The 11,668-nt window shown below is 48.0% G+C and overlaps 1 pseudogene; it reads left to right on the top strand.

Moving 5' to 3' along the window:
- Positions 1-7,764: 7,764 nt before the first annotated feature.
- On the top strand, positions 7,765-10,015 carry LOC121587163 (annotated as a pseudogene).
- The last annotated feature ends 1,653 nt before the right edge of the window (positions 10,016-11,668 follow it).

Raw genomic sequence — 11,668 nt, 5'->3', positions numbered from 1 at the left:
ATTTGAACTAAAGTCTTTTGGACTATACTTCGGTGTCCTGCGCTTGATTCCACCACTACACCCACCTACAGCATTCTTGACAGAATCACACACCATCAAGAATGGAATCAGCAGGAGCCGCAGCAGCCCAGGCGACGCTGGAGGACAAGGTCCGTGAACAAAGTGACCAGATCCTGCAGATGGGGTCCGCACTGCAGGAGGTGATCACCACCATCCGAGGCTGGGGGACTCCTCCACCGCCATCCTCCCTGCCAGCACCATCGGCCAGTCAGCCCATTCCCGTTCCGGAACCCCGAGGAGTTCGACTCTCGCTCCCGAGGGCCTACGATGGGACCGCGGCCGGGTGTCAGGGATTCCTTCTCCAGGTGGAGCTGTACCTGGCCACCGTGCACCCGGCGCCCTCGGGACATGAGAGCGTGTCCGCCCTGATCTCCTGCCTTTCCGGGAAGGCGTTGGAATGGGCCAACGCGGGAGTGGAGGAGGATCGACGCGGATACCATCACCTACGACGAAGTTCTCCCGCCGCTTCAGGGCGGTGTTTGACCATCCCCGGAGGGGAAAGCGGCGGGGGGAGCCGTCTGGTCTTCCTCCGGCAGGGGAGGAGGAGTGCCCAGGAGTTCGCCCTAGAATTCCGTACTCTAGCGGCAGATGCAGGGTGGAATGAGCGGGCTCTCGTCGATCACTACAGATGTAGTCTTCGCGAGGACGTCCGTCGGGGAGCTGGCCTGTAGGGACACCAGCCTCTCGTTCGACCAGTTGGTCGACATGTCCATCAGGCTGGATAACCTGCTAGCTACCCGCGGACGTTCCGAGGGGGTCCGTCCATTTCACCCTCCAGCGCCTCCGAGCCGTGCCCCATGGAGCTCGGGGCGCTGGCGCTAGAGAGAGGAGGGGTCGAGCTTACGAGGGGGTCCATCTCCTGCACCAACTGTGGTCGGGGAGGACACACCGCGGCTAGGTGCTGGGGATGGCCTCCTAGGGGAGAGGACGACAGGTCCCGCACTGGGGATTCCTTCCAGGTGAGTAGGCGCCCACTCACCCAGAGCTCTCTGTTGCACATTTCTGTATACCTGTGCGTTTTCCACAGGTAGCACCTCATTCCCAGCATAAGGCGCTGGTAGATTCAGGCGCGGCTGGGAATTTTGTTGATAAGAAGTTTTGTTTAGCCTTAGGGATTCCCCTTCTTCCTGTTGATGTCCCTTTCCCCGTTCATGCCCTAGATAGCCGTCCGTTGGGTGCGGGCTTGATCAGGGAGGTCACTGCGCCACTTAGGATGTGTGCGCAGGGGGGTCATCAGGAGATGATTCAGCTATTTCTGATTGACTCGCCTGCGTATCCGGTGGTGCTGGGCATGCCCTGGTTGAGTACCCATAACCCATCTATTTCGTGGCAGGAGAGGGCTCTGATGGAGTGGTCTGCCCAGTGTGTGGGTCGATGTTTGGGCGTTTCCGTAGGGGGCTACCTCGGTGGAGAGTCCAAACCAGGTGCCCGCATTGCACGTTCCCCCTGAGTATGGGGATTTGGCTATTGCGTTTAGTAAGTCGAGGGCGACGCGGTTGCCGCCCATAGGCAGGGAGATTGTGCGATAGACCTCCAGGCAGGAGCTGCGCTCCCACGGAGCCATGTGTATCCTCTGTCTCAGGAGGAGAAGAAAGCTATGGAGACTTACATAGACGAATCTCTGAGACAAGGATACATACGGCCTTCCACTTCCCCTGCGTCCTCGAGTTTCTTTTTTGTGAAGAAAAAGGATGGTGGTTTACGCCGTGCATCGATTACCGTGGTCTCAATCAGATCACGGTGAAGTACAGTTATCCACTCCCGCTGATTGCGACCATGACTGAGTCATTGCATGGGGCGCGTTTCTTCACTAAATTAGATCTCAGGAGCGCGTACAACTTGGTGCGCATCAGGGGGGGCGATGAATGGAAGACAGCCTTTAGTAACACCTCGGGCCATTACGAGTATCTTGTCATGCCATACGGGTTGATGAACGCTCCGTCAGTTTTCCAATCATTCGTGGATGAGATCTTCAGGGACATGCAGGGGCAGGGGGTGGTTGTGTACATAGATGACATTCTCGTGTACTCGCCTACCCGTGTCGAGCATGTGGCCCTGGTGCGCAGAGTGTTGCGGAGGCTGGTGGAGCACGACCTGTATGTTAAGGCAGAGAAGTGTCTGTTTTTCCAGGAGTCGGTCTCCTTTTTGGGGTATCAGTTGTCTGCGTCAGGGGTGAAGATGGAGGTAGACCGGGTGTCAGCCGTGCGTAATTGGCAAACACCAACCACTGTGAAGGAGGTGCAGCAGTTTTTGGGGTTTGCAAATTACTACCGGAGGTTTATCCGGGGTTTTGGACAGGTGGCAGCTCCCATCACGTCTCTTTTGAAGGGGGGTCTGGTGCATCTGCAGTGGTCTGCCGAGGCGGACAGGGCGTTTGGGAGGCTGAAGGACCTGTTTACCTCGGCCCCGGTGCTGGCGCATCCGGATCCCTCTTTGCCATTTCAGGTAGAGGTGGACGCGTCTGAGGCCGGTATAGGAGCCGTGCTTTCACAACGGTCAGGCGCGCCACCTAAACTCCGCCCCTGTGCTTTTTATTCCAAGAAGCTCAGTCCGGCAGAGCGAATCTATGACGTAGGGGACAGGGAGCTGTTAGCCGTGGTACAGGCCCTAAAGGTGTGGAGGCACTGGCTTGAGGGGGCTCAACACCCTTTCCTCATTTTGACGGACCACCGTAACCTGGAGTACATCCGGGCAGCGAGGAGGCTGAACCCTCGTCAGGCTAGATGGAATATGTTTTTGACCCGGTTTACATTTAAGATCACGTACATCCCTGGGTCACAGAACGGTAAGGCAGATGCGCTGTCTCGGCGGTATGACACGGAGGAGAGGTCCGTGGAGCCCACTCCCATACTGCCGGAGTCGTGTCTGGTGGCACCGGTAGTGTGGGAGGTCGATGCTGAGCTCGAGCGGGCGTTACGCACCGACCCTAGTCCACCGCAATGCCCGGAGGGTCGGAAGTACGTTCCGCTCGAGGTTCGGGATCGATTGATCTATTGGGCTCACACGTCACCCTCCTCTGGACACCCTGGTATCGGCCGGACAGTGCACTGTCTTAGTGCCAAGTACTGGTGGCCCACGTTGGCAAGGGATGTGAGGGTTTATGTTTCCTCCTGCTCGGTGTGCGCCCAGTGTAAGGCGCCTAGACATCTGCCTAGGGGTAAGTTACTACCCCTGCCCGTTCCACAACGACCATGGTCTCACCTCTCGGTGGATTTCCTTACTGACCTTCGTCCTTCACAGGGGAATAACACTATACTGGTCGTTGTGGACCGGTTTTCTAAGGCCTGTCGTTTTCTCCCCATGCCGGGCCTTCCTACCGCCCTGCAAACTGCCGAAGCACTATTCACCCATGTGTTCCGGCACTACGGGGTACCCGAGGATATTGTGTCTGATCGAGGACCCCAATTTACCTCCAGGGTCTGGAGAGCCTTTATGGAGCAGTTGGGGGTCTCGGTGAGCCTCACCTCGGGTTACCACCCGGAGAGTAATGGGCAGGTGGAACGCGTGAACCAGGATGTGGGTAGGTTTCTTAGAACATACTGCCAGGACCGGCCGGAGGAGTGGGCAAGGTACGTTCCCTGGGCCGAGATGGCCCAGAATTCCCTACGCCATTCCTCCACTAACCTAACCCCTTTCCAATGTGTGTTAGGTTACCAGCCGGTTCTGGCACCTTGGCAGCAGAGCCAGATCGAGGCTCCTGCGGTGGATGAGTGGGCGCGGCGCTCGGAGGAGACATGGAACGCTGCACACGTCCACCTGCAGCGGGCCCTCCGACGTCATAAGGCGAGCGCCGATCTCCACCGCAGTGAGGGACCGTGTACGCACCTGGTGATCGAGTCTGGCTCTCTACCAGAAACCTGCCCCTCCGCCTGCCCTGTCGGAAACTGGGTCGGCGGTTTGTAGGGCCATTTAAAGTCCTGAGAAGGTTGAACGAGGTGTGTTACAAATTACAACTACCTGTTGAATATAAAAGTATTAACCCCTCGTTCCATGTGTCCCTTCTCAGGCCGGGTGGTAGCTGGCCCACTCCAAGAAAGTGAGATCAGGGGAGACTCCTCCGCCCCCATTGGACATCGAGGGGCACCGGCGTACTCCGTGAGGTCCATCTTGGATTCGAGGCGTCGGATGGGGGGTCTCCAATATCTAGTGGAGTGGGAGGGTACGGTCCGGAGGAACGGTGCTGGGTGCCGAGGAGAGACATTTTGGACCCGTCTCTCCTGACGGAATTCCATCGTGGGCACCCGACGCACCCTGCTCCGCGTCCTCCGGGTCGTCCCCGAGGCCGGAGTCGGCGCACGTCTGGAGCCGCGCGTCAAGGGGGGGGTACTGTCACGGTTTCGGCCGAGGCTGCTTCTCTTCCTTGTTCGGGCAGGCTTCGGCGTTCGTTGTCTCCGGAATACTAGCTGCCACCGTTGTATGTTTCATGTTCGTTTGCTTTGGTCTGTTTGTTGTGACACCTGTTCTCGTTTAGCGTAATTAGTGTCCTATAAGTTTCTCGTTGTGTTTGTCTAGTGTTGTGTGTGATAGATTTATTTCTGTCGTGTGTTGTGCTTGTATTTGCTTATTCGCTCGGTTGAGCTTCACTCCACTTTGTTGGAGCGTTTACGCACATGTTTAGTGCGCCTTTTGTTTGTGTCGCCTTCGTGCGTAGTTTCGCCTTCGGGCAAGTTTTGTTCGTATTTTCCTTTTTGGAATTTGAACTAAAGTCTTTTGGACTATACTTCGGTGTCCTGCGCTTGATTCCACCACTACACCCACCTACAGCATTCTTGACAGTAGGCATAAAGGTTAGAATTGGGCCACTATACATACAAAAGTATGTTGACCTTTTCCAACAGTCTGACTTTGAACATCTGTAAGAAAACCAAAATAAGGGAGACATACAGTTGAAGTCGGAAGTTTACATACACCTTAGCCAAATACATTTAAACTCAGTTTTTTACATTTAATCCTAGTAAATATTCCCTGTCTTAGGTCAGTTAGGATCACCACTTTATTTTAAGAATGTGAAATGTCAGAATAATAGTAGAGAGAATGATTTATTTCAGCTTTTATTTATTTCATCACATTCCCAGTGGGTCAGAAGTTTACATACACTCAATTAGTATTTGGTAGCATTGCCTTTAAATTGTTTAACTTGGGTCAAACGTTCCAGGTAGCCTTCCACAAGCTTCCCACAATAAGTTGGGTGAATTTTGGCCCATTCCTCCTGACAGAGCTGGTGTAACTGAGTCAGGTTTGTAGGTTTGTAGGTTTGTAGGTTTGTAGGCCGCTTTTTCAGTTCTGCCCCCAAATTTTCTATAGGATTGAGGTCAGGGCTTTGTCATGGTCACTCCAATACCTTGACTTTGTTGTCCTTAAGCCATTTTGCCACAACTTTGGAAGCATGCTTGGACCCATTTGCGACCAAGCTTTAACTTCCTGACTGATGTATTGAGATGTTGCTTCAATATTTCCACATAATTTTCCTTCCTCATGATGCCATCTGTTTTGTGAAGTGCACCAGTCCCTCCTGCAGCAAAGCACCCCCACAGCATGATGCTGCCACCCCCGGGCTTCACGGTTGGGATGGTGTTCTTCGGCTTGCAAGGCACCCCCTTTTTCCTCCAAACATAACGATGGTCATTATGGCCAAACAGTTCTATTTTTGTTTCATCAGACCAGAGGACATTTCTCCAAAAAGTAAGACCTTTGTCCCCATGTGCAGTTGCAAACTGTAGTCTGTCTTTTTTATGGCGGTTTGGAGCAGTGGTTTCTTCCTTGCTGAGCGGCCTTTCAGGTTATGTCGATATAGGACTTGTTTTACTGTGGATATAGATACTTTTGTACCTGTTTCCTCCAGCATCTTCAAAAGGTCCTTCGCTGTAGTTCTGGGATTGATTAGCACTTTTCGCACCAAAGTACGTTAATCTCTAGGAGACAGAACGCGTCTCCTTCCTGAGCGGTATGATGGCTGCGTGGTCCCATGGTGTTTATAATTTCGTACTATTGTTTGTACATATGAATGTGGTACCTTCAGGCGTTTGGAAATTGCTCCCAAGGATGAACCAGACTTGTGGAGGTCTGCATTTTTTCTCTGAGGTCTTGGCTGATTTCTTTTGATTTTCCCATGATGTCAAGCAAAGAGGCACTGCGTTTGAAGGTAGGCCTTGAAATACATCCACAGGTACACCTCCAATTGACTAAAATGATGGCAATTAGCCTGTCAGAAGCTTCTAAAGCCATGACATCATTTTCTGAAATTTTCCAAGTTTTTTAAAGGCACAGTCAACTTAGTGTATGTAAACTTCTGACCCACTGGAATTGTGATATAAGTGAAATAATCTGTCTGTAAACAATTGTTGGAAAAAGTACTTGTGTCATGCACAAAGTAGATGTCCTAACCGACTTGCCAAAACTATAGTTTGTTAACAAGAAATGTGTGGAGTGGTTGAAAAACGAGTTTTAATGACTCCAACCTAAGTGTATGTAAACTTCCGACTTCAACTGTAATTACTGTTTGGATAACCTTATTAACTATTATGTATACATTTTTTTACAAATATTTTTTACTTTTGTTTTTACTCTTTATGCGATGCGCACTGCAGAGAACACCGGAAGAAGAATTATCACTGAATTATCACAGTGAATTATTGTAATGTTTGTTTATGTGTCAATTAGTCCCATAAGGGATGGGTTGCCAACTGCCGATTTGACACAAAATTAAAATTGCATTAATTCATACATTAATTCATAGGATGCCACTTTTCCAACAAGTCAGTTCATCAAATTTCTGCCCTGCTAGAGCTGCCCCGGTCAACTGTAAGTGCTGTTATTGTGAAGTGTAAACGTCTAGGAACAACAAAGGCTCAGCCGCAAAGTGGCAGGCCACACAAGCTCACAGAATGGGGGAAGCAAGTCCCTGCAGCAATGTTCCAACATCTAGTGGAAAGCTTTCCCAGAAGAGTGGAGGCTGTTATAGCAGCAAAGGGGGGACCAACTCCAGCATTATCATGTTGAAACATGAGGTGATGGCAATGAGCCTCAGGATCTCGTCATGGTATCTCTGTGCATTCAAATTGCCATCAATAAAATGCAATTGTGTTCGATGTCCGTATTTTATGCCTGTCCATACCACAACCCCACCACCACCATGGGGCACTATGTTCACAACGTTGACATCAGCAAACCACTCGCCCACACGATGCCATACATGTGGTCTGCGGTTGGAGGCGGCCTATGGTAGAGAAATGAACATTACATTTTCTGGCAACAGCTATGGTGGACGTTCCTGCAGTCAGCATGCCAATTGCAAGCTACCTCAAAACTTGAGACATCTGTGGCATTGTGTTGTGTGACAAAACGGCACATTTTAGAGTGGCCTTTTATTGTCCCCAGCACAAGGTGCACCTGTGTAATGATCGTGCAGTTTAATCAGCTTCTTGATATGCCACACCTGTCAGGTCGATGGATTATCTTGGCAAAGGAAAAATGCTCACTAACAGGGATGTAAACAAATGTGTGCAAAATAATTGATAGAAATAAGCTTTTTTGGCATATGGAACATTTCTGGGATCTTTTATTTCAGCTCATGAAACCAACACTTTACATGTTGCGTTTATGTTTTTGTTCAGTGTAGATGTTTTATTAAACCTTAGTATGTTATTTATTGCTTGTGTTTCCTACCAGGTGTCGTTCATATCATTGTCCCTCGTTGTCGACGTCATGAGTGTCAGTGCTGTGAGGTCCAGTCTGTTGCTTGTTAATGAATTTTGTTCTCAAGTTGACTTAATGTATTGGTTTACTAAAAGGTAATAAAGTACCATTCTATTCTATTTTTAGTTTATTGTTCTTTCAGCATTAATACAGGCTTTTACAAACAGTTGTCATTAAAAACCCTGAATTACTTTTCTGTTACAATAAAAAACATAAATGTTCAAACTAAACTTCAAAGTAATAAAAAGGAATATGCTAAATTTGTACATTCTATTTGATTCCATTCTATTCAAAGGCAGCTTCCACTGCTACTCGACTTCAGCTTTCCATAACCACTGCAACCGCCAGGGACCCACCATACTTGTGGCCTACAAAAAGACTGGGTTTGTTTTCGGAGGTTACATCAGTAAGGACTATGCCGAGACTGGACAGGCGATCCACGATGATAAGGCCTTTCTCTACAGCATGTCTGACCAGAGAGAAAAGCCACTGCGTGTGTCCAGTACCAATGGCCAGTACTGTTTCCCAGATGCAGCCTAATGTTGGTGCCTTGTGGTTTCTGAATTGCAATAAAGCACAGGTCAGTTGTATCCCAGGAAATCATTACAAAGTCAATGCTGCAGAGATGTATGGCAACAACCTGGTGTTGACAGAGTGTGAGGTCTACAGAGTGGAGGGTGAGTGACAGTCACCTAGGACACATTTCACATGGTACCCTACTTCCTTTATAGCGGACTACTTTTTCTACTTTTTTAATGTAATGAACAGGATTAGATTTACAGACCTTTCAAGAGAAACGCACTTTGGACATCTGAGTAAGTATTACTGTCTTTGAACATAACCACACACATGCCTGTACACCACATACCAAAAATATAGCAATTCGGTTATTATTGAAAGTTGTAGGAATAGAGAACAGTTGAAGGAGACCATCCAGAACTATAGGCCTGAGGCAAAGTCAGTGGTTCAGGCCAGAGTTCTGTTGGTGGGTCAGGTCGGGGCTGGCAAGTCCAGCTTCTTCAATTCCATCAACTCTTTCTTCAGAGGAAACATGCCAGGCCATCGCTGGCAGTGCAGACAGAAGCCTCACCACACAGGTACGGTGTGTGTGTGTGTCTGTGTGTGTGTGTCTGTGTGTGTGTGTGTGTGTGTGTGTGTGTGTGTGTGTGTGTGTGTGTGTGTGTGTCTGAAAGCAACATTTTATGTGCTGACTATCTTGTCTTTCCATAGTTCCGTACCTTCTCCATTAAATCAGGGAAAGGCGGTAAGCCTCTACCCCAGGTCCTGTGTGACACCATGGGCCTGGGGGAGGCTACAGGGGAGGGTTTGGACATGGATGACATAGTCAGCATATACAAGGGCCACGTTCAGGACAGATACCAGGTATGTAGAGGCACAACGCAAACAAACGGTTGAGGGGGACCATTCGTTGGTATCTTTTGTTGAATGTCATAAAACTGATCGATTAGACCAAGCATTATGAATGGTCAAAGGGCGACAGAGTCGTGCCGATGCTGACAATATACCATAACTAGATGGAAACCCACACTGCCTGAACTTTGATATCCTGTGGTTGTATTGCCTTTCACAATAGAAGAAACTTGAGAAAGTTCTGACAGCAAAGTAGCAAGATGTCAGGCTTTCATATTTACCAAGTTCAGCTCACCCTAGAACGTTGGACCAGTTCTGGAAGATCCCTGACTCATAATTCTGTCTCTGTTTGTCATTTACAGTTTAACCCCATGGCTCCCTTGCAGCCGGATGTATCTGGAAATCGCAAGCATGCAACTCTGAACGACCAGATCCACTGTGTGGAGGACGTGGTGGACGCCAGCAGTTTCTCTGATGTCTGCTAAGATGGTGGATAAGTTGGCTGCTATCCGCAAGAAGAGCAATCAGAAACCGTGCCAGGGAAATAAAACCAATGCATCGATTGCTGCCATACCTTGTCCATAGACTGCTTACAGGGTTAGGAAACCAATGTGTCATTTTGTAATTTGGGTGAAATATTCCTTAAGGTAATTCCTAAATGTGTTTGTGTGTCTTTCAGACCCAGGAGTTGAGTGCGCCCCTGAGCATTCCTGTGTCTTGTATTCAGCCAGTGAAGAACTACAGCCAGGAGTGTGATCTGGATCAGGACACTGATATCCTGCTGCTCAGTGCTCTGAACCAGATGTTTAACTATGCTGACTACTTCTTCGAAAATCAGCCAGAGGAGCCTGAAGAGCTGCACGCATCGAAGCCCCCGCCCCAAACCTGAGTCAACAGAGACAAGTACTGTTACATGCACACAATAATGCGGTTATTGTGGATAGTCAGATTAATTTAATAATTTGATTTAAATGTTTACTTGCTTTGCCTAGAATAACTATTTCCCTAATGATCCTGTTTGCATGGACACATCTGATATCAGACTATGTGATGGCACACTGATAAATGCAGAAAGTTGCCAATCAAAATAAACGATCTACCACAGCAACCATGTTCTTTTTGGGAAGAATATTTGATTCTGAGTTCGGACATGTAAAGTTTGTATGTGAAAACTACTTAGAAGACGTATACATTCAGTTGTTCCAAACTCACTTCACTCCCACTAAAGACGGAGGATCGCTCGGCTGGTGCTAGCACATACACAGATGAGCGAATACATCACTGGAACGGCGATTAAGGTGTTTGCTTACTTCGATTTTGACCTTTACGCCAATTAAGATAAGCAGAGTAAGGTGTTTACATGACTATTGCGTAATCAGCCTACTGCCATAATCAGTTTAATATCAAATTATTAGTGTGGATGTAAACATACTCAAAGAAGATTGTTTGACTTACCTATATTTCCTGGGTAAGATGTAGTAATGCGACCAAGTATAGGTTTCGTGCATCTATATGTTGTTGGTCTGTGTCTATCTTCTCCAAAAACCCTTACTTTAACCGGCCATGTTAATAAGGTCCAGATGGATTGAGGTAGCTCACCTGTACTCCGCCAGGTCAGCCAGAGGTGGGGCACCCCATCTATAGTCCCGTTCCCCAGCTTCTAAGATACTACTGTTGTGGAAATTCAACACAGGGACACTCAAAGTCAATATTCAATGAATCATTGTTTATTAACAGCAAGCTGGATAGGTCACAGTCAAACTTAGATGCATAAATGACCGGTCTGAAGTGAGTTCCCCGGGGCAGTCCCGTTAGATCCTTTATATACTGCTTACAGACACGTTATATAGGCATAGGGTTGGTTCCGGCATGTGGCTGAAACCATCTTATATCTTAACTTATAGGACATATTCTGGGTGTTCTGCCAGATGGTGCTAAGGAGGGGGTCATGTCGACCCCCCTCATATCTTTACCAAGCACAGGCAGGAACCAAGGATTATTTATGACACTAAGACAAGATGAACATTTTCAAGGCTGTCTCTTCACAAGATAAAATCATCCATCACACTACTTTCATTATTCAAGACATTATCAGCATTGTTGTTACTGGTTAATGTTTTTACCATAGTCCTTTAATATTTAATTAAAATGATTTACTCTTCTGCTTTAACTCAATGATTGTTGTAAAATTTTTGCTGTTTGTACCAGGCTGCATCTCTACATGAGTCTTATGTTGGATGTCTCTCACTGTCTGTGCCAGGCTGCATCTCTACATGAGTCTTATGTTGGATATCTCTCACTGTCTTTCTGAAAGTTTGGACAACTGTAGAGCAAGTCTGAGTGAGTCAGGCCCTAGATATGTGACAGATATTTATTCAGTAATTAGTGTTGTTATATGAAAATACTGTATTGAACAAAGTACAATGAGCAGTATACAGTTGAATGTCTTATCTGACCAATAGCAGCACAGACTCTGCAGAGATGTGTTGGTAGACAACCTTACTACATACACATATTGTATTTAATTACAATATACACTGAG

Source organism: Coregonus clupeaformis, unplaced genomic scaffold (assembly GCF_020615455.1).
Source record: "Coregonus clupeaformis isolate EN_2021a unplaced genomic scaffold, ASM2061545v1 scaf0422, whole genome shotgun sequence".
Lineage (NCBI taxonomy): Eukaryota > Metazoa > Chordata > Actinopteri > Salmoniformes > Salmonidae > Coregonus > Coregonus clupeaformis.
The sequence above is the reverse complement of the archived record's forward strand: the minus strand, read 5'-3'. Positions and strand labels throughout refer to the sequence as shown.